Source organism: Camelus dromedarius, chromosome 2, assembly GCF_036321535.1.
Source record: "Camelus dromedarius isolate mCamDro1 chromosome 2, mCamDro1.pat, whole genome shotgun sequence".
In the NCBI taxonomy this organism is placed as follows: domain Eukaryota; kingdom Metazoa; phylum Chordata; class Mammalia; order Artiodactyla; family Camelidae; genus Camelus; species Camelus dromedarius.
Genome location: NC_087437.1, coordinates 88,105,695 through 88,124,369, shown reverse-complemented (window position 1 = coordinate 88,124,369; position 18,675 = coordinate 88,105,695). Strand labels below are relative to the sequence as shown.

At 38.2% G+C, this 18,675-nt stretch overlaps 1 long non-coding RNA gene across 2 annotated transcripts in view; it reads left to right on the top strand.

The window, feature by feature from the left end:
• Window positions 1-2,151: 2,151 nt before the first annotated feature.
• The window catches only part of LOC135318959 (uncharacterized), a 33,321-nt gene continuing 16,797 nt past the window's right edge, over window positions 2,152-18,675 (top strand). The window contains exons 1-2 of one of the 2 annotated variants that reach the window (XR_010377429.1): window positions 2,152-2,260; window positions 2,802-2,897. This is a non-coding gene — a long non-coding RNA (uncharacterized LOC135318959). Of the gene's footprint in view, window positions 2,261-2,798; window positions 2,898-18,675 lie in introns of both variants that reach the window. The other variant, XR_010377430.1, reaches the window with a different exon arrangement.

Below are 18,675 nucleotides of genomic sequence, written 5' to 3'. Positions count from 1 at the left end.
GAGAGGCAGACTGGAAGGTGGATGAAGGAGCTGGGACGGGGCGGGGGGGCTGCTCCCGAGACCTCCACCAGTGGAGCTCAGCCCAGGGTGGGCGGGGGAATAAATAAGGGGGAACGTGCACTCCTGACCCAGAGCCCCAGGCCCGTTGGCTCCCAGAGGCACAGCCCTGAGGACAGAAAGGGGACCCGAGTCCTTCTGGGAGTCACTTGGGCCCTGCGCAGAGCCAGCCTGCAGCCCCTCCATAGGGACCCATACTCACCTCAGCATCCTATAGGATTATGGTACAAGCACTCTTAGGCTGACCTAACATAGAAACTCTTTGAAACTGCCCAACCCTGCAGCAAGCAACTGAGAGTCTCTCCAACATTGGGGAACACAGTGTGCTAACTCGACTCAATCTCCCTCGTTCTCCAAGGGTCCTGTCATGATTGTCTCTTCACCCACAAACTTGGGTTCTAGTTACGTACTCCTAAAAGAGGGGATAGACGGTGAATTGCAAGTTTATATTTTTATCTATTATGTTTTCATTTTTGTGGATGTTTCAAAGTATAAAATCTGAACCCAGCAATGACTTTTTCTTTTAAGCTTGATTTTCTTTTCTGTTATATTTTCCTATTAATCCAAATATTTAAATATTAGCTATTCCTCTTGCCATACTGATACAAAAATGACTCCTATTATAAACGCATGCATGCTTTAGGAATATTCTGTTCTTTCCCCTGTTCTTATATGTCATAAGCAAAACGTTTGGAAGCTCAAGTTGGATAACTGACTTCTTATATTGTATTTTCCATTGAGTAATCAATGAGCTAGAGTTTTATATGTACACTATTAAACCTGAGCCAAAACTTTAAATGTATTTGCTTTCTGAACATCTTCCCATTGATGGAAAATAATATATAGTGGTTATTATCTTTAGTTAAAAAAAAAAGACATGAAAAACCACAAGTTTCTTTAAACAATTTTAATAGCAATTGTCCATACTATAGAAAATATTCAAACATGAATTTTAATACTCCATGAAATATGAAAGTCTACTCAGTTTGTTGCTATTAAAAGGGTAATAAAAATAAATGTATGCTGGAATTTGATGTTGGTTAGCCCCAAAACACAATAAAATGTGAAATAAACCATATTCTTCAAATAATGAATGTTGGCTTTCACTTGATCATTTCAAACTATTCGATAGCATTCTATTTAAAAACAACAAAGGAAGAATAAAAATATGAAGCAGACATGAATTTTAAGTGTCCAAGTGTCTTTCCATAGTGTTTGTGGACGCCCAAGTCTCCCTATGTGACAATATAACCTACAGTAACTTCTCTTCTGGTTCTTCAGTTCACTCAAAGAATTTACAAAGAATTTAAACTTTATGTAGAACAAGAACAATTCCTTTTATTTTTCTGAATTAAAAAAAAAAACAGTAAAAGGTAGTTACTGAAATACTGTTACTAAGTAACGTTCAAGTGCAAATGGAAAAGAAGGGTGGGATTTTCTTCATCCCTGCATTATGTTTTGAGTTCCAGTCTTTTAAGAACAGTTTTGAGTGTAATCCTGCTGAATTACGTGTTAGATCTTGAGAAACCACTTCTTTCAACTTTTCCCTCTCAAAATAAATCTGGATAGAGACGAATTGAAAAGAATGTTGGCCCTTAAAGTGGACAAGAAGAAAAGGTTATAGTGCCAGTTAAATAAAAACATATTTGCACATATTCCATAGAGAAAGATACATATTCATTAGTTACTAAGGGAACTACGTTAGAAGGAAACAACTGAGAAATAGAAACAAACATTTGCATCTATTCCCAAATGTTTGTGAATAGGTAATCATACTTCCTTGAGAGATGTAAGTTTGGTTGGTTTTATTTGGTTCTTTGTTTCTCCTCCTCCTCCCCTCTCTCCTTTCCCTCGGTCTGTTGCTTATAGATCAATTTAGTATACACAGCTGCGTTTTAGATAGCGGAGCTTTCAAAAGTTTCTACAGCTTGCTTGCTGCGGTGTTAAATGGCACCTGGAGCCACCTGTGCAAAGAGGCGCCCACAGCCACACCTGCCCCCTAGCGTTCGCTTTAGGGGTTGGCCTCCTTCAGAGAAGATCGCGGGCTTGGAGTCTGGAGCTTGCGCAGTCACAGGAGCCCCGAGAGTGCCCTTGAGTACCCTGACCTCTGCGCTCTGCGCCCGCCGCTGGGTTCTGGCAGAACTAATTTGACTGTATAAAGACCAGAAAGACCGGCAGTTTTCTTCAACTACTCAGCTTACTGGTAATGATTTTGCCACTCGGTGGATCTCCTTGTTGGGTCTTTAGAGCAAACTGTTTTGTACTTTTGTCAGCCTAACTCAGCTAAGTTTAACTTTGTGATACCGACACAACTGGAATACCTCGTTTGCCTGTTTGAAGATACAGGTGCTCAGATCACGTCTTGACACTGGTCTTAAAAGAGAATAGAATTTTCCAATTGACCCCCCCCCCCCAAAAAAAAAGGTGAAAGAATGCCTTATTCAGGAATAGGAGTTACAGCGTGAGTTTTTCTATATACTTTTCCAAGTGTTTGTGGAAAGAATAAGACAAAGTGTTTTTTAGAGATAACGCAGGGAATGAGATTTGGATAAATTTCCTCTTCTGGAAAAACTGCCATAGAACTTTTAAGAATCCCACCCCCCCCCCTTTCTTTTCTGTTTTCTTTCTTTCTTTTTTCTTTAAGTGAGCTGCAGTTTAAGTATGGTGGCTCTTAAATTTGGATTTGTCATCCTCCTTGGCGTTCACTGGAGTTCCTGCCTCTCATGCTCTTTTTCTTTCAGCAGTTGTGAAAAGTCTCAATCAGCATCTTCAAACATAGCGCCTACACCATGCTCGCTCCCTCGCACACGCTGTCTCTCTCCTTCTGGAATTACAATTAGGTACGTGTTAGACCATCTTCTTCTGTCCTTCGTGTCTCTTTCATATTTTCTACTTCTTGTATCTCTGGATTTAAGTTATAAACAATTTGGTGTCAAAAATCCATTGAGTTTTAAATTTCTGTTAATTTTTCAATTCTAGAAGTGTTGGGGTTTTTTTAACAACTATTTGTTCTTATGATTGTTATGCCTTTTTACATTTTGAAACATTTTCAGCAAATTTTTTATTTCTTCTGTACGACAATTCCTGTATCTGAAGACGTTTGAGCCACAATGTTATTTATGCTTGCTTTTATTCATGGAAACTTGTTTCCCTGTGTGTTCATTGAATTCTACTTTTTTTTTTTAACTTCGAGCTCTCATTTTTATTTGAACTTTGTCTATGGAAATTCTTTGAGGCTTGGGATGAAGGTGGATTCTTCCACGGGAGAATTAGCCTTTGTTTCTGTGAGCGTTAGTGGACGTTATCTGTGCTGTTATCAATTTAAGGGAAATTACCTGTTGACTTGAGGAGGTGTGGTGTGTGTATGTGTGTGTGTGTGGTGGGGGGTAATACCATGTGATGTGTATTCAGGATACAAACTTAAACAGAAGCCAGATTGTGGTTATGAATTTTCAGGAAAAATCCTTTTCCACGTCTAATCAGAATCCAGTTTCTAAATTCATGTTTCAAGATGGGCAATTTTCTTTCCCCTCCCCACGCCCCCACCCCAGTTCCAGAGTGGTGTCAGGGCATATTTCTAGTTCATTGTTAAACTGGAAGTATAACACTCTGGGTATAGTTTTATTTAAAAGGGGTCTCCTAATATAACCCCTAACTTTAGTGGGATCTGGGCTTTGGCTACCATCCCTGAAACCTTAAAAGTCAATGCTTGAGATCGTCTAAACTCAGCAGACGCCATTAAGGCAAAAAAACAAAACAAAACAAAAAAACAAAAAACAAACAAACAAAAAAACCTAAGTGCTTTACGTACCTCCTGGAGTTCCTGCCTTTAGCTTACTTTTTAGCCTAAGTGGTATTAACCTTTTTTGTAGTGTTTGCATGCATTTAAGATTTTAAAAATAGTTTTGCTCAGCAGGTTTAGTTGTTTTCAGCGATTAGGGACAGTTCAGGTACTTAGTTCATCATATTACCAGTAATGAAAGTAAAGTTGCCTTAAATTTGCTTTTTCTTGTGCATTCATTATAGTTATCTCAAGCCTTTGCTCCATTTTTATTATATATTTTTCCCTTGCTGTTTCTGGTATTACAGTTTATGTGTTACATCTACAATTATGGGTCAGTTCTCAGATTGTTTTCTTAGCTCTGAAATCTCCTTTTAACTTTTAAATTCTAATCATCTTGGTTTTTAGCTCTTTTTCACTGAATCATTCATTTTGATACTATGTGATTGCACAGCATAAAACACTTGGGGACCCCTGCCTCTGTAGTTTGAGCTACACTTACTTCCAGACTTTTGCATATTGTGAAACACGTCTCTCTTCCTTTCTTCCTTATTTCCTTCCTTCCTTCTATTTTTCTTTCCTCCCTCCCTTCCTTTCTTTCTTCCTTCCTTTTTCTTCTTTTTCACTCTATCATAGTTTCATATTTGCCATGTGATTTATTTTTACTTCAGTCGTTATTTATCGTCCCGTACCGCTGCGCAATTTAACACAGTGCAGATTTTCCTTGAATCACTTCCCATCTGACTCAGCGGGGCCTTCCCGCTCGGAGCGGGCGGAGGCGGCAGAGGTGTAGGCCGAGCCCGTGGGGGGTGGGGGGTGGGGGGGCCCTGCTGGGAGGAGCGCTCCGGGGCTGTAGGTCTGGCGTCGGAGTTATTTTCTGAGCTTCTGCCATGAGTGGATTCTTGGTTTGGCTGTCAATCCAACACCTCACCATTCCATTTAAGATAGTAAGCCTATCGGCCCTTCTTATCACTGATGAATTCTCAGGTTAAGGTTGTATTTTTGTGGGTCTCTCCTTCACTTTTTTCAGGACTACCTACTTAACAGATAATATATATATATATATATATATATATACACATATATATATATATATATACATATATATATATATATATGTCTTTAAGGATAATGTGCATAAAGCAGAAGTAGTTATTCTGTATAAATTGTTACTACTTATGGAAGAAAACACAAGTAGGAATGAAATACAAGATAATTATTTTTGTTGGCGAGGTGGTAATTCTGGGCGCCTGATGTATGTGATGACCTGCTGGGGGAGCCAGGGTTCTCAGACTCTAGAGGCAGTGAGCAGGTCCTGGTTGTCTGGAAGAAAGATCTAGAAGTGCCAAAAATAAATTTGACTACTTCTTTTTCACTAACAAGCAGCCCAGTGCTTATTTTTACTTAAACGAAAAAAGCCACAAAAATCTCCCTTGTGTCAATAAAATCTTTCAGTGTTGACTTTAAATAATGTGAACTAACATTCATGCTTTATTCCTAATTGGCTGCTACTACAGCGAGCCTTAAGTTTAAAGCACAGGGATTTGCACTACTGTTTGCTGCCCTCTTTAGGCTGATTTAAAACTTGCAGATATACTGGAATTCTGGAAAAAAAACAAAATCCCCTATGTTCCAATATAGATGTACATTTCTTGAACTTGAAGCAAGAATATGCTCATGAAATCTCATAAAGAATTTTTATTTCTGCTGCACAGACGCCACATCACTGGAAACCAATACTTGTTAGATAATTGAGAAATATGGACCTCCTTTGAGGAGTTTAGCATTAAAAGGAAGAGAAATATGCTTGAGGTGGAAGTTTTGTGTTGACTTGATTTTGATTCTTAAATCACAGTGAAGTTCAACATACAGGTCAATATGTGAAATATTACTTGATACTTTTATTCCCCTGCATTTTCTTTCATTAGTTGACCTTCCCTTGTTCAAGGAAATTCTCTGGAATAAGTGATATTGGCCTTCAAGTTCAGAAGCCTTGATGTAAGTGTAACTGAGAAGGAAGTTAGAAGCATACTTGTCCCATTCCGTCTCTCCAATGATTAAGTTTCAGAGTATGGGAGCAGATAATAAAAGCTCCAGAATATATTGAGGGGATTCTGAAAGTGAAAGGTTTCTGAGCCTACTTTCCGCTAGGATCCTGAGCAGCTAAGAATTCCCCCAGAATTTTCTGCTTAAGAAAAGTACAGTACAAGTCACTTAGATATGGTTGCAGAGGATGTGGAGGCAGAAATGGGGCTGATGCAGGCCCCTGTGGTGGTGACGAGTTTTTCCCAAAGGCCCCAGAGGCAGAAGTGGGAGAGACAGGGAGAGGGAAGGAGGGAGGGCACAGGGAAGGAGAATTTGTCTTGCAGGGGCCCTTAGGGGCACAGGAATATAGGAAGACAGGATGGCAGGGCAGACCACATCTTGGTTGCAATCACATCTTGATGTTGCCGGCATGGAGAAAGAACGCATGAGGACCTTGTAACATGAGTTACATTTCAAAGATTATGACATAGCACTGGAACAGATGAAACAAGAGAAGATGTGCTTTCCCAAACCTAGGAAGAAAGAGGGTGGTGGCGGGCAGAATCTGAATTTGAATAAAGCATGAAATACTCAGAAATCCCCAGAGCAATAATCGAGCTTTATCCTTTGGAAGAATGGGGTCTTAAGATAGAGATTTCATCTGGTTGTTAGAAAAACAAAGTTACATTTTTCATACCAGCATTTGGATTGAAAAAGAAAAAATTAAAAAGTGAAAATTCAAAAGAAGGGTCTGAAGAAATCTCACCAGTGCTGGGACTTGCCATCCCTCCGTCCTTCACTGGCATCTTACTCCCTGTTCACACTCGGTGTCAGTTTCTCCTTTTTCTCTTCTACCTCTAACCCCACTCTTAGTTTGGGTAACTTTCCCCAACTAAAAAGAAAGCAGCAGAAGGGCACGGATTGTATCCCTTTTGTTTATTATTTGTCCCCTAGTGGTACCTAGGAGTACCTAGAATGGGTCCTGGCTCATGGTACAAGCTCAATAAATAATCATTAAAATGAAATGATTTTTTTTTTTAATTAGACGACTAAAGCTTAGATGAGAAACCAGTCTTTTGTGAGAAATGCAGAATTAAGGCATAGTATTACTCTCACCCTTTCCTTCTCATTAATGAGCTATGAATAAGTTTTGTGGATACTTAACTTGGTTTGTGGAAGTTCCTTGGACCCAGCTTGGAAATTATGAGAGTCACCATTTGTCAACACCAAGGACTGGCAGGTTTTATCTATCCTTTTCTTAGAATTATATCTTAAATGGTAACATTAACTCTTTTCCCTTTTGAATGTCCCTCTCATCTTCAATCTCTCTAGCTTAGTGTCCCTAGGAAGAGAGAGAGGGGTCAGAGATGTATTCATGAAGCACAGAAATATGAGGACAAGCTCCAAATTAGCTTAGTATTTCAAACAAACATTGTTGTTTGCTGCCCCTTACTGGTAAGATAATAAAATTGCTAAATTATATTTTAAAAGTGTAGTTCTTGGCACTGAAAACAGATTTCATAGGAAATAGCTCCTTTATCACACACACACAAAATTATACAAGTGAATTGTCTCAAATACTGAACACCATGTGGGAAGCATTACTTAATTGAAAGCAGTTTTCTGGCCTTCAAATTGGCTAATTGTGGAGAAAAGGTAAACAAGAGAAGTACTGAAACAAACCCTCTCTGTGTGTGGTGCTCTCCCTTGCTTGAAAACTTGGAAGTTCTCATTGGCAACAGATACTGTCAATTGACTTCCTTGAAGTGACAAGCTCATTTCATCCACTTTTGAAGAAATACCTGCCAGATGCCCATGCCCACGGCTGGATAACCATGGTTTGTCTGCCAGTCACTCTTTCAAGTAAAAATGGCGCTCCAGGAAATGCAGCAGCTAATTCAGATTGCAGCCTTAACTAGAGCCCAGGTGCTTTTCTCCAGAAGACCATCATTAATACATCATGGTTCAGCAAAAGTGCTCTGTGCACACGTCCCACCTTATCGCACAGAACTTTGGAAAGGAGCAGGACTGAACCGGGGAAAACAGTGCAGAGCCCAGAGGGCTTTCAGGGCGTGGGGGTTGGGCCTCTGAATGCAGAGCCAGCAGCTCTGCCCTGGTCTCTGTTAATGGTTAACGACCCAGGGATTCATTCCAGCTATTAGAGTAATGTTCTGTTTCCAGGGCCAGGTTGGCTAGCCATGGGGGGGGGGGGGGGGGACGACTGCGGGGGGGACTTTAGTTTGGGCATGAAATGGCTGTGGTTTTACCAAGGAGGTGATCCAGAACTGTAGGTTAACTGTAGGTTAACCATCTACTCCATGGTTTTCATTGCTGTATGTTCAGAAAACTGCATAGCTCCTGGCGCTGGGCTGAGACAAGCAGCCCCAAGCAGTGTACTGAAAGGACCTCATTGTTGGTAAACAGGCAGACAAGATTACGGATAAGCCGACAATGCTGAAAAGCTAGTCTGAAAGGTAAGGCAATGTTGAAAATGGGAAGTGAACACTGAAGCCAGAAGTCAGGATAGGGGACAGCAGACAGACGGAGGAAGCAGTTGAAGAATCCATTTGTGCAAAAGCCAAAGAAATAAAAGCCTCCAACAGCACAGGAGTTCTGGCAGTCACTTCTGTGGTGCCTGAGAAGTGACATGGGACTTAACGGCAGCTCCCTAAAGAAACTGTGCATTGCTGAAGAGGACAGCTGGGCAGGAAAAAAAGCTACCTGAAGCTGAAAGGAAACAAGATCAGAAAAAGTGGCCCCGGGAAGGGAGCTAAGACCCAGATGGTAATTCCTAGCAGAGACATGGCAGATCCTGTATGGTTTCAGATACACGTGCGCAGTGTCCTCCCCACCACTGCTCTCCCCTGCCCTTTGCAGGGAGCGACTGGAAAGAACACTCCCTTCTGCTCATTTTCAGCCAGTGCACTCAGACTTCACCATCCACACTCCACCAAGAAATTGTAAAGGTCACCAGTGACTTCCCAACTGAAAAATCCTAGAAACTTACTTATTTTAATCCTCGTTTCGCAACTTCATTTTCATCAAGCCTCTTCTCAAAAGTCTTCTCTCAAAAGAGAGGCCTTTCCTGCTTCCCCCTAATAAAACGGTGCTCATTGTCATACTGTCGCTTTTCCCCACATTTACTGTAGGCAATTCCAGATATAGAAAAGTCAGCAGAACAGCTTCAGCAGCTGCCTAATCCATGGGCAAACTTATTTCATCTAATTCCACATCTACTTTCCCCTCCTACACTATTTTGAAGTAATTCCCAGACATTGAATCTTTTCATCTATAAATGCTTCATCTGTATCTCTACCAAATTAAACAATTGTAATGCCATTATTACAACTGAAAACAAGATAATACATCTTGGTATATATGCAATGGAATATTATTCAGCCATGAGAAAAGAGGAAATCTTACCATTTGCAACTGCATGGATGGACCTTGAAAATGTCATGCTAAGTGAAATAAGTCAGAGAAAGACAAACACTGTATAATCTCACTTATGTGTGGAATCTAAGAGAGAAAGTGTGGAGAAGAGTGAGAGAGAAGAAACAGAACTCAGAGAGAGATCTGACTTGTGGTTACCAAAGGCACAGGGTGGCAGGAGAGTGAGTTGGAGGAAGGTGGTCAAAAGTACAAGTTTCCAGTTATAAAATAAATAAGTACTAGGGATGTAATGCACAATATGATGGCTGTAGCTAACACTGCCATGTGATATATAAGAAAGTCATTAAGAGAGTAACTCCTGAGATTTCTCGTCATAATGAGAATTTTTCTTCCTTTTTCCTTTTCTTCTGTTTTTTTTTTTTTCCTTTTATTGCATCTATATGAGAAGATGGATATTAGCTGAACCTACTGTGGTAATCGCTTCACAATATATGTAACTCAAACCATCATATTGCATGCCTTAAACTCACACACTGATGTTTTGTCAATTATTTCTCAGTAAAACTGGAAAACATTTCATCTTTAATATAGGAAGTAGTGTTCAAATTGGCAATTTACTTATGAATATCATTTTCTTCCTAGTTTGATCAATATTTAAATAAGATATATAACTGATTTGTTGAGAAGTTTCTTAATTCTCTTGTAATCTGTAAATTCCTTCTTGGTCTCCCTCCCCTGCCTTTTCCCCTGCAGTCTGTCTATTGAAGAAAGCTTGCTCATTTGTTCTAGATGGTTTTCCACTCTGGAACTTGCTGATGAGTTTGATTACTACATTCCTCTTGTCTTCCGTATTTCCTGTGACGTGGCGGTTGGATCACACGAGGTTTTCTTCATGAAATGGCATCGTAGGGGTTGTGTTCTTTCAACAGAAAGTACGCTGTCTGCTTTAGTGATGTAGGCAGAAATTGGTGGGTACTTCCTAGATCTATTAATGCACTAGGAGTTACAAAATGATAAATTCCAATTCTGTTGTTCTATCTTAATTTATTAACTGGAATATTACTATAAAGAGAAACTCCCCCTCATCAACTTTTTGGTTATTTAGCAATAGATTTCATATAGAAAAGACAGGATAAATGCTGGGTTGGCTTCCCTTTTTTTTAATTAAATTTCAGAATAACGAGTTCACTAGCATCCTGTAGCAGTTACCAGGTAGTGTTTTTATTTATCTCAGTTAGCTATTGTTGAGTGAAAAAGCTCACCCATTCTCCACCCCTACAAACTCAATAGCTTAAAACAATAAAGCACTTCTGCTTCAGGCCATGATGGAGAAACAAGGCCCAGATTACCCTTCTGCCTAAAATAATTCTTAAAAAATACAAAATACATAAAAAAAAAAACCAATTTGTAAGATACTGGACATTAGACCACAAAGGATAGTTATGTCTGAGAGACAGGGAACAAGCAAGGTAAGCTCAGTGAGTGCCCCACTGTACTGACTTGAGGGAATTTAGAGGCTGTGTATGGGGAGGGAAAGCTGAGGCAGATCCCAGCACACTTCCTGAGTTGAGGAGATGCAACTACAATTTTAGTGAATCCAAAGAAGCTAGAGATCATGGGACACAGTACCAGAGAAGAGAGCTGTTCATAGGGAGAACTGTGGAGATAAGCAGAGGGACATCCTCAAGTGTCACTGAGTACTGATTAGCACATGCATGTGAGGAAACTACCTGCGGCAGAAGAAGAACCAGCAGAAAAGATGAGCAGCAGCAGTGCTCAGCACTCACACAGGGCCACAGGGAGTGCCTGTCCTCACCAGCCAGAATGGAAAACCCATGACTCATAAAGCACTAGGAATAGTACATGGAAGGGCCTTATCTCACCAGTAAAGAGTACTTAGCACTGGACTAAGGACTGAGCTGGTCTCACCTAAGAATCTTAAATTCAAGAGTTGAAAAGTCAAATTATTTTCAGGTTACATAACTGTAACCCAGACAAAGCTCAAGAATTTTTATAAGAATGCAAAAAATATCCAGTACCCAACAAGGTAAAATTTATATTGTCTGATATCCAATAAAGTATTTTTAGGCATGGAAAGACGCAGGCGAATAAGACCCATTTTGATTAAGCCACTTAATCAAAACCCATCCAGAATAGACATACATGTTAGAATTAGCAAACAAGAATATCAAACAATTTATTATAACTGTATTTCATACATTCAGAAAGTTAAGAAGAGGCATGAAAGATATTAAAAAGACCCAAATCAAACTTTTATGATTAATGATTAAATGATTAAATGATTTAATGCATTAAAATTGCAATGTGTGAAATGAAACTGTTGAATATGATTAATGGCAGATTAGAGATTTCAAAACTTAAAATTAGTAAAACTTGAAGATACAGCAATTTAAGAACTATTTAGAATAAATCAGAGAAGTAATTTTTAAAAAGTGAACAAAGCTGTGAGCTGTGGCACAATTTAAGCATACTAATCTGCATGCACTTGTAGTCCCTGAAAACTATAAAGCCACAGATTCATAAGCTCAACAAACCCCAAGCACAAGAATCGTGAATAAAAATATCCCAAGGCACATCATAATCAAACTGCTTAAAACCAGAGTAATCTTAAAAGCAACTAGACAAAAAATACACAATATATACAGAGGGGAAAAAATTCAGATGACAGCAGATTTCCTGTCAGAAACAATGCAAGTAAGAAGACAATGGAAGTGCTGAAGAAAAAAGTGTCAATTCAATACTCAGGAAAAAATGTTTCAAAAATGAAGGTAAAATAAAGACATCTTCAGAAATACAAAAGCTGAAAGATCTCCAGTATATCCACACTATAAGAGATACTCAAGGAAATCCTTCAGTTAGAAGAAAAATGGTGGAAACATAATCTACAGGAAGGAATGAAGAACTCCAGAAATGGTAAATTCATTGGTAAATAAATGAGTGTTTCTTTATTATTTAAACCTTTTAAAAGATAATCGATTATTTAAACAAAAATAGTAACAATGTAGTATGGAGTTTATAACAGACAAAGTATGTAACAATAATGAAAAAAACAAAAAAACAAAAACAAACAACAACAACAAAAAAAACAACATGATGACCACAATAAGTCAAAGGTCAGGAGAGGAGAAAAAGAAGAATATACTATTGTGAGGTTCTCTTGCTATAAAGATAGGCTGATAAAGTAAAGGTGTATACTATAAAACCTAAAGCAGCCACTAAAATAACAAAACAATGTTATAGCTAATAAGGAAACAAAGGAAATAAAATTATATAAAATAAACCAAATGAAGGGAGAAAAAGAGCAGATCAGTAAAATGGAAAGACCAGATGAATAAAATAGAAAAAAAAAATCAAGATGATAGATTTAAATCTACCCATACTAATCACGTTAAATGCAAATTATCTAAATACCCCAATTAAAAGAAAGAACTGTCAATCAAGACCCAACTCTACACTGCTTACAAAAAAAAAAAAAAAAAAACCAACCACAGTTCAAATATAAAGATACAAGTAGGCTAAAAATAAAAGAATGGAAAGAGATATATCATGCTATTAATAATTAAAGAAGGTTAGAATGGCTATATTAATATCATACAAAGAGTTCAGAACAAGGAGTTTTACCAGGGTAAAGAATGTCATTTTGCAATGATAAAATTGTCAATTTATCAAAAGGACAAAACATTCCTAAATGTTTAGTCACCTAATAGCAGAGCTTCAAAATACACGAAGCAAAAATGTATAGAACTGTAAGGAGAAGTAGGCAAGTCCACAAGTATATTTAGAGAGTTCAATACTGTTACCTTGATATTTGATGGAACAAGTACGTGGAAAATCAGTCATTGTTCTGAGTTCAGCAATCTATGGCCTGAGAGCTAAATCCATCCACTCCCTGTCCTACCAGTTTTTGTAACTAACATTTTTTAGGTTAAAGACTGGTTTTTTTCCCACTTGTATGTATTGTCTATGGCTTCTTTCACATTATGACAGATGATACCTGTTTTCATATTATAACAGAATGGTAGTATTTAGGGAGAAATTTATAGCACTAGGTGCCCATATGTTTTACAGAATAAAAATAAAAACCAACAATATCAAACTTTGTGAAACACCACTAAAGCACTACTTAGAAAGGTATAGCACTAAGTGTTAATATAAGAAAAGAAAAAAATATCTCAAATAAATTACTTTAAACTTCCACCTTAAGAGTTGCATAATTAGGGGAGAGGGTATAGCTCAGTGGTAGAGAACATGCTTAGCATGAACAAAGTCCTGGGTTCAATCCCCAGTACCTCCATTAAAATAAACAAATAAAAAACCTAATTACCCCCAACCCCCCCCCCCCAAAAAGATGTATTTTAAAAATTGCATAATTATGACAAAGACTCTGTGGCCTGCAAAGCCTAAAATGTTTATTATTTTTGTCTTTAAAGAAGAGTTTCTGATGCATAACAGAGATTAGCTGAGCACAACCACTCTGACCTAATGGACATTTATAGACTGCTCCACTGAACAATAGCAGGAGACACATTCTTTTCAAGTGCACGTGGAACATTTACCAAGAAAGACCATATTCCAAGCCTCAAAATAAGCCTCAATTAATACAAAACTATTAAAGTCATATAATGTATGTTCTTTAATCACAGAGAAGTTAAATAAGGAAGATGGATACATCTGTCAAAACATCACAGTGATGGTTGTATGTGTGCACACATGTCACAACTTAACCACGTCATTGAGGGTAAATATGTGCTGTTTGCTGAATGTCTGTTATACTTCAATAAAACTGCTTTAAAAATAGGCATGAAAAATAAGCGGGGCAGTTCAGCTTCTCCAGGCTGATCTCTGCTGGTCAGCAGGTGGCTGGCTGGTATAGAGTGACCTCAGCTGAGAGACTTAATTCTGTGACATGTAAATCTCTCATTGGCCAGCCGGCTAGCCTGGACTTTTCCACAATGTGGAAGTGGGGTTGTGAACATGAGAGCACAGCTGTCTAAGAGAGCAAGCAGAAGCAGGTAGAGCTTCTTGGGGACTAGACTCAGAACTGACATGTGTCCTTTCTGCTGCATTCTGTTGGTCAAAGAGAGTTTCAGGGTCAATGCAGATTCAAGGGATGGGGAAAAATACTCTACCTCCTGAAGAGAGGAACTGCAGTCATGTTGTAAGGGGAAGAGATACAGGGAAGGAAATAATTGAGGCTGTTTTTACAGTCAATCTTACGATCATTAACTCACAGATTTAATCGTGTTTGATGTATTTTAGTCAATCGCAGTTATTCTTACTGATAGTATTCAAATTGTCTGTATTAGGACGTGTTTGCTTGGAACCCCTGCCACAGTTTACTTGGAAACTCCTGCCACATCCTCTAAGACTGGAAACTACATTTCCCAGATTCCCTTTCCTGTGTGGTTTGGGGTCAGAGTTTGTCAATGACAGGAACTCAGGCAAAATTTGAAAGTTGGAAGTGCAAGCAGAAGTTGTTCTTCTCAGGAGTTTGCCACACCCAAATTAATTCACTTCACAGACCTGTCTCACTTCGAAGTCATTGTAGGTAGATTGACAGCTTCTCAGAGTCTTCTGGAAGGCTTGCTTTTCAAACTGATCTGAGCTTCATGCTGAAGACATTAGTGTTGTGAGCCTTTGGCTGCTTTCTCAGCCTTTCCACATTTGTGTAAATACAAATTCTCTTAGCAAACCCTTTTATTCCCATAACAATTGTGGCTCTTCTCTTACTTGAATATAGGCTGATAAGGAGTTTCTTCAAGTCGGCTTCTGAGTCCTTTTGACATAACATTGTGTAGTCTTTAATAATTCTTACTTTCTGGTGCAAGGAGAGATTCGAAGGTTATCTTGTACAAATATTCCTGCCCAAGATCTGGAATCAGCTGGAATCAGGAGGGTTCTTCAGGCACCTCCTATTTTTTTTTTTTTTTTTTTTTTGAGTTACTTGAAATAGTTCCTCTCTGGGTACATGGTTTATTAATAGTCACTCCTTTCACTGCTCACTATCTGACATTAAATCGTATAAATATTTGTTCATTGTGTGTCTCCTTTAAAATATGTCTGATGAGAGCAGAGACTGCTTTGTTTACCACTCTAACCCTGGTACATCTTCAGCTGCTAAAATGCTTTATTTTTCTCACTCTTATCAAAGGATTTCTTACAATTTCTATTTTACTATTAATAGCTTGAGCCCCTTTAATGTAGAATTAACTCCAGCACCAGAAATTCAAGAGTTTATATTTTTACCTTGTTTGTTTATAAAATACATCCCACAGATTTCTGATGTCTTTTTTAAAGGCTATATGTAATGGAGAAAATGTTGGCAAGATAAATAAGTTTAAACCTTTTATGTTAAAATTACTACATGATGTGACAAGTTGGTTGCTGTTTTTCTGTCTTTATTATATTGAAATTAAATTTAACATTTCCAATTTCAAAAAAAAAATTCTGAAAGAGTGCCTGAGATATTCTGGGCATTTTTCTTCTAGGGATAAGCCTTGGAATACATACAGTAAGAATCCACTACACTGGGGCTCAAGTACATGTGGCTTTGAGCAAAAAAATTGCTGCAATGCAGCTGTCATGTGACACCTAGTAGCTCTGTGGTTTTTGTGGACACAAAAAATAAACAGTGAACTCAGAAAAGTACCACCACAGTAGTCTATTTTATATAAGTACACTGGCACCAAACATTTGATGCTACTACAGAGCAAAGAAGTCAGTATGCAGATTAATACATGGTAAAAATTGAAATGTAAATAATCATAATCAGACCACTAGACCACTACAAACCACATGGTTTTCATGAAATGTCTCCAATTTACTTATTGACAGGCTAAAATACCTGTAACTGGAGAAAGGCTTTAGACTAGAGAAATATAATCTTTCTACTATAAACTCCAGTAATTTGAATTGATTGAGATAGAGGAGTAGCTATAAATTTTTTTGGTGTTTTAATGAATTCTGTGTTTAACAAAAATTATTTGGCATCTCAACAGTTGCACTAAGAGCATAGCTAAAGGGGTCCTTTATGTTTACCAATCAATATGCTTTAATATAAAAATAAACATGGAAATTGCATTTGTAGAAAGGGTTTCCAAAATTCATCAGCTCTTTGAAAACAATTCTTATTGTTATATTTTCAGTCTTCTTTATAATTTTCTTGTACAGTTTACAAAGATACTGTGAGTTATTGGCATCTGAATTCTTTAGTCTTAGTGTTTTGTAAAGTAGCAACACATTGAAGATGGAAAATGTTAACTCTAAATGAGTCAGAAACCACTCACAGATTTCTTAAAGCCAAAAAAGTAAACAGAAATGACCAAATCCGTACTGCCAAACCAATTTCCAAGCTGAGATCTACTGTGATCTACAAAAAAGAGTCTGTTTGGTAAATTACAAATGGGTTAAAGGGATAATTATCCTATATTCACTAGTTTGTTGTATTTTTTAGATTCCCATTTGTATTCTTTTTATACTATAAATATGAAATACATTATATATCAAGCCAGGGAAAGCTATAATAAAAAGAATTTATTGCTCTATAATAAAAATGTATCTATTTTTGATAGCTCAAAATCCATTTCACTGCAAGGCTCCGTGGGACAAGGAGTAGGAAGGCAGAGCATGCTGGGTAACAGTGGTACATTTCCCGTGGCAGCATATGGAAAGTGATCAGATGGCAAGTCTTCTGGGCTGAGCTTTCTACTTAAATAAATACCACACAGGCACATTCACTTTGTCCTGTCTGTGTCATCCCAGAAGCAGACACTAGGGTGGAGTTAGAAATGCAAGAGCTACAGTGAAGGTAACACCTGAGCAAGATCAAGAGCAAAGAGCAAAAGTCATCAGAGGGAGTCTGCAATCTAGAGCACACACCCGCCACCTGTGAAGGTGAAAGGGGAAGGCCCAGAGCCTGGGGAGGAAGAGCCACAGACGCCACAGCAGCTCTGAGAAGGTCTCGGTCAGCTCAGCGGGGCGCACCGGTGCAAAGGCTGCCCACAGAGTTTCCAATCGGGAGGACCTTGCTGTGCTGAAGTACCCTGCTGTGCCTGGTCTCTCCAGGGCGCTGCTTGAAGACGGCTGAGCCTGGATTTGAACCCTGAGGTGTATCCTAAAGGCTCCGCAGCTGGAGGCTGTCAGCTCACTGTCCATCTCTTGGCAGCTTTTCTCTTGAGGAGCAATCTAAGCTGACACCTTCATGGCTGCCACATTTCCCATTCAAATACGGCGATCCATTTCTCTTTAATGGTAGGAGAGGTTGTTTGGGGCAGGGGAGGAATGCGTGAAGTTGTTTGTTTTTATTGAAGTATACTTGATGTACAATATTATATAAGTTACAGGTGTACAAGATAGTGATTCACAATTTCTAAAGGGTATAGTCCATTTATGGTTATTCCAAAATACTGGCTGTATTTCCTGTATTGTACAATATGTCCTTATGGCTTATTTTACACATATTTGTTTGTACTTCTTAATCTCCTACCTCTACATTGCCCCTCTCTTTTTCTCTCTCCCCACTGGTAACCACTAGTTTGTTCTCTGTGAATCTGTTTCTGTTTTGTTATATACACTAGTTCATTGTATTTTTTAGATTTCGCATATAAGTGATATCATACAGTATTTGTCATTTTCTGTCTGAATTATTTCACTTAGCACAATGCCCTCTAAGTCCATCCATATTGTTGCAAATAGCAAAATTTCATTCTTTTTTATGGCTAAGTATTATATCACATCTTCTTTATCCATTTATCTGTTGATGGACACTTAGGTTGCTTCCATATCTTGGCAATTATAAATAACGCTGCTATGAACATTAGGATGCATGTTATGCATGTATCTTTTTGAATCAGTGTTTTTGGGCTGTTTTGGACATATCCACAGGGGTGAAATTGCTGGGTCATATGGTAGTGCTATTTTTATTTTTTGAGAAACCTTCATACTGTTTTCCACAGTGGCTGTACCAATTTACATTCCCACCAACAGTGTATTTTCTCCACATCCTTGCCAATATTTATTTATGTTCTTTTTGATGATAGCCTTTCTGACAGGTGTGAGATGATAACTCATTGTGGTTTTGATTTGCATTTCCCTGATAATTAGCAACGTTGAGCATCTTTTCATGTGCCTGTTGGCCATCTGCATGTCCTCTTTGGAAAACTGTCTATTCAGGTCTTCTGCTCATTTTTTAATCAGTTTTTTTTTTTTTGATGTTAAGTTGTGAGCTGTTTACAAATGTTGGATATTAACCCCTTATCATATCACTTGCAAATATTTTCTCCTAGTCCGTAGGTTGTCTTTTCGTTTTGTCAGTGGTTTCCTTTACTGTGCAAAAGTTTTTAGGTTTAATTAGATCTCATTTGTTTATTTTTGGTCTTGTTTCCTTTGCTTTAGAGGAC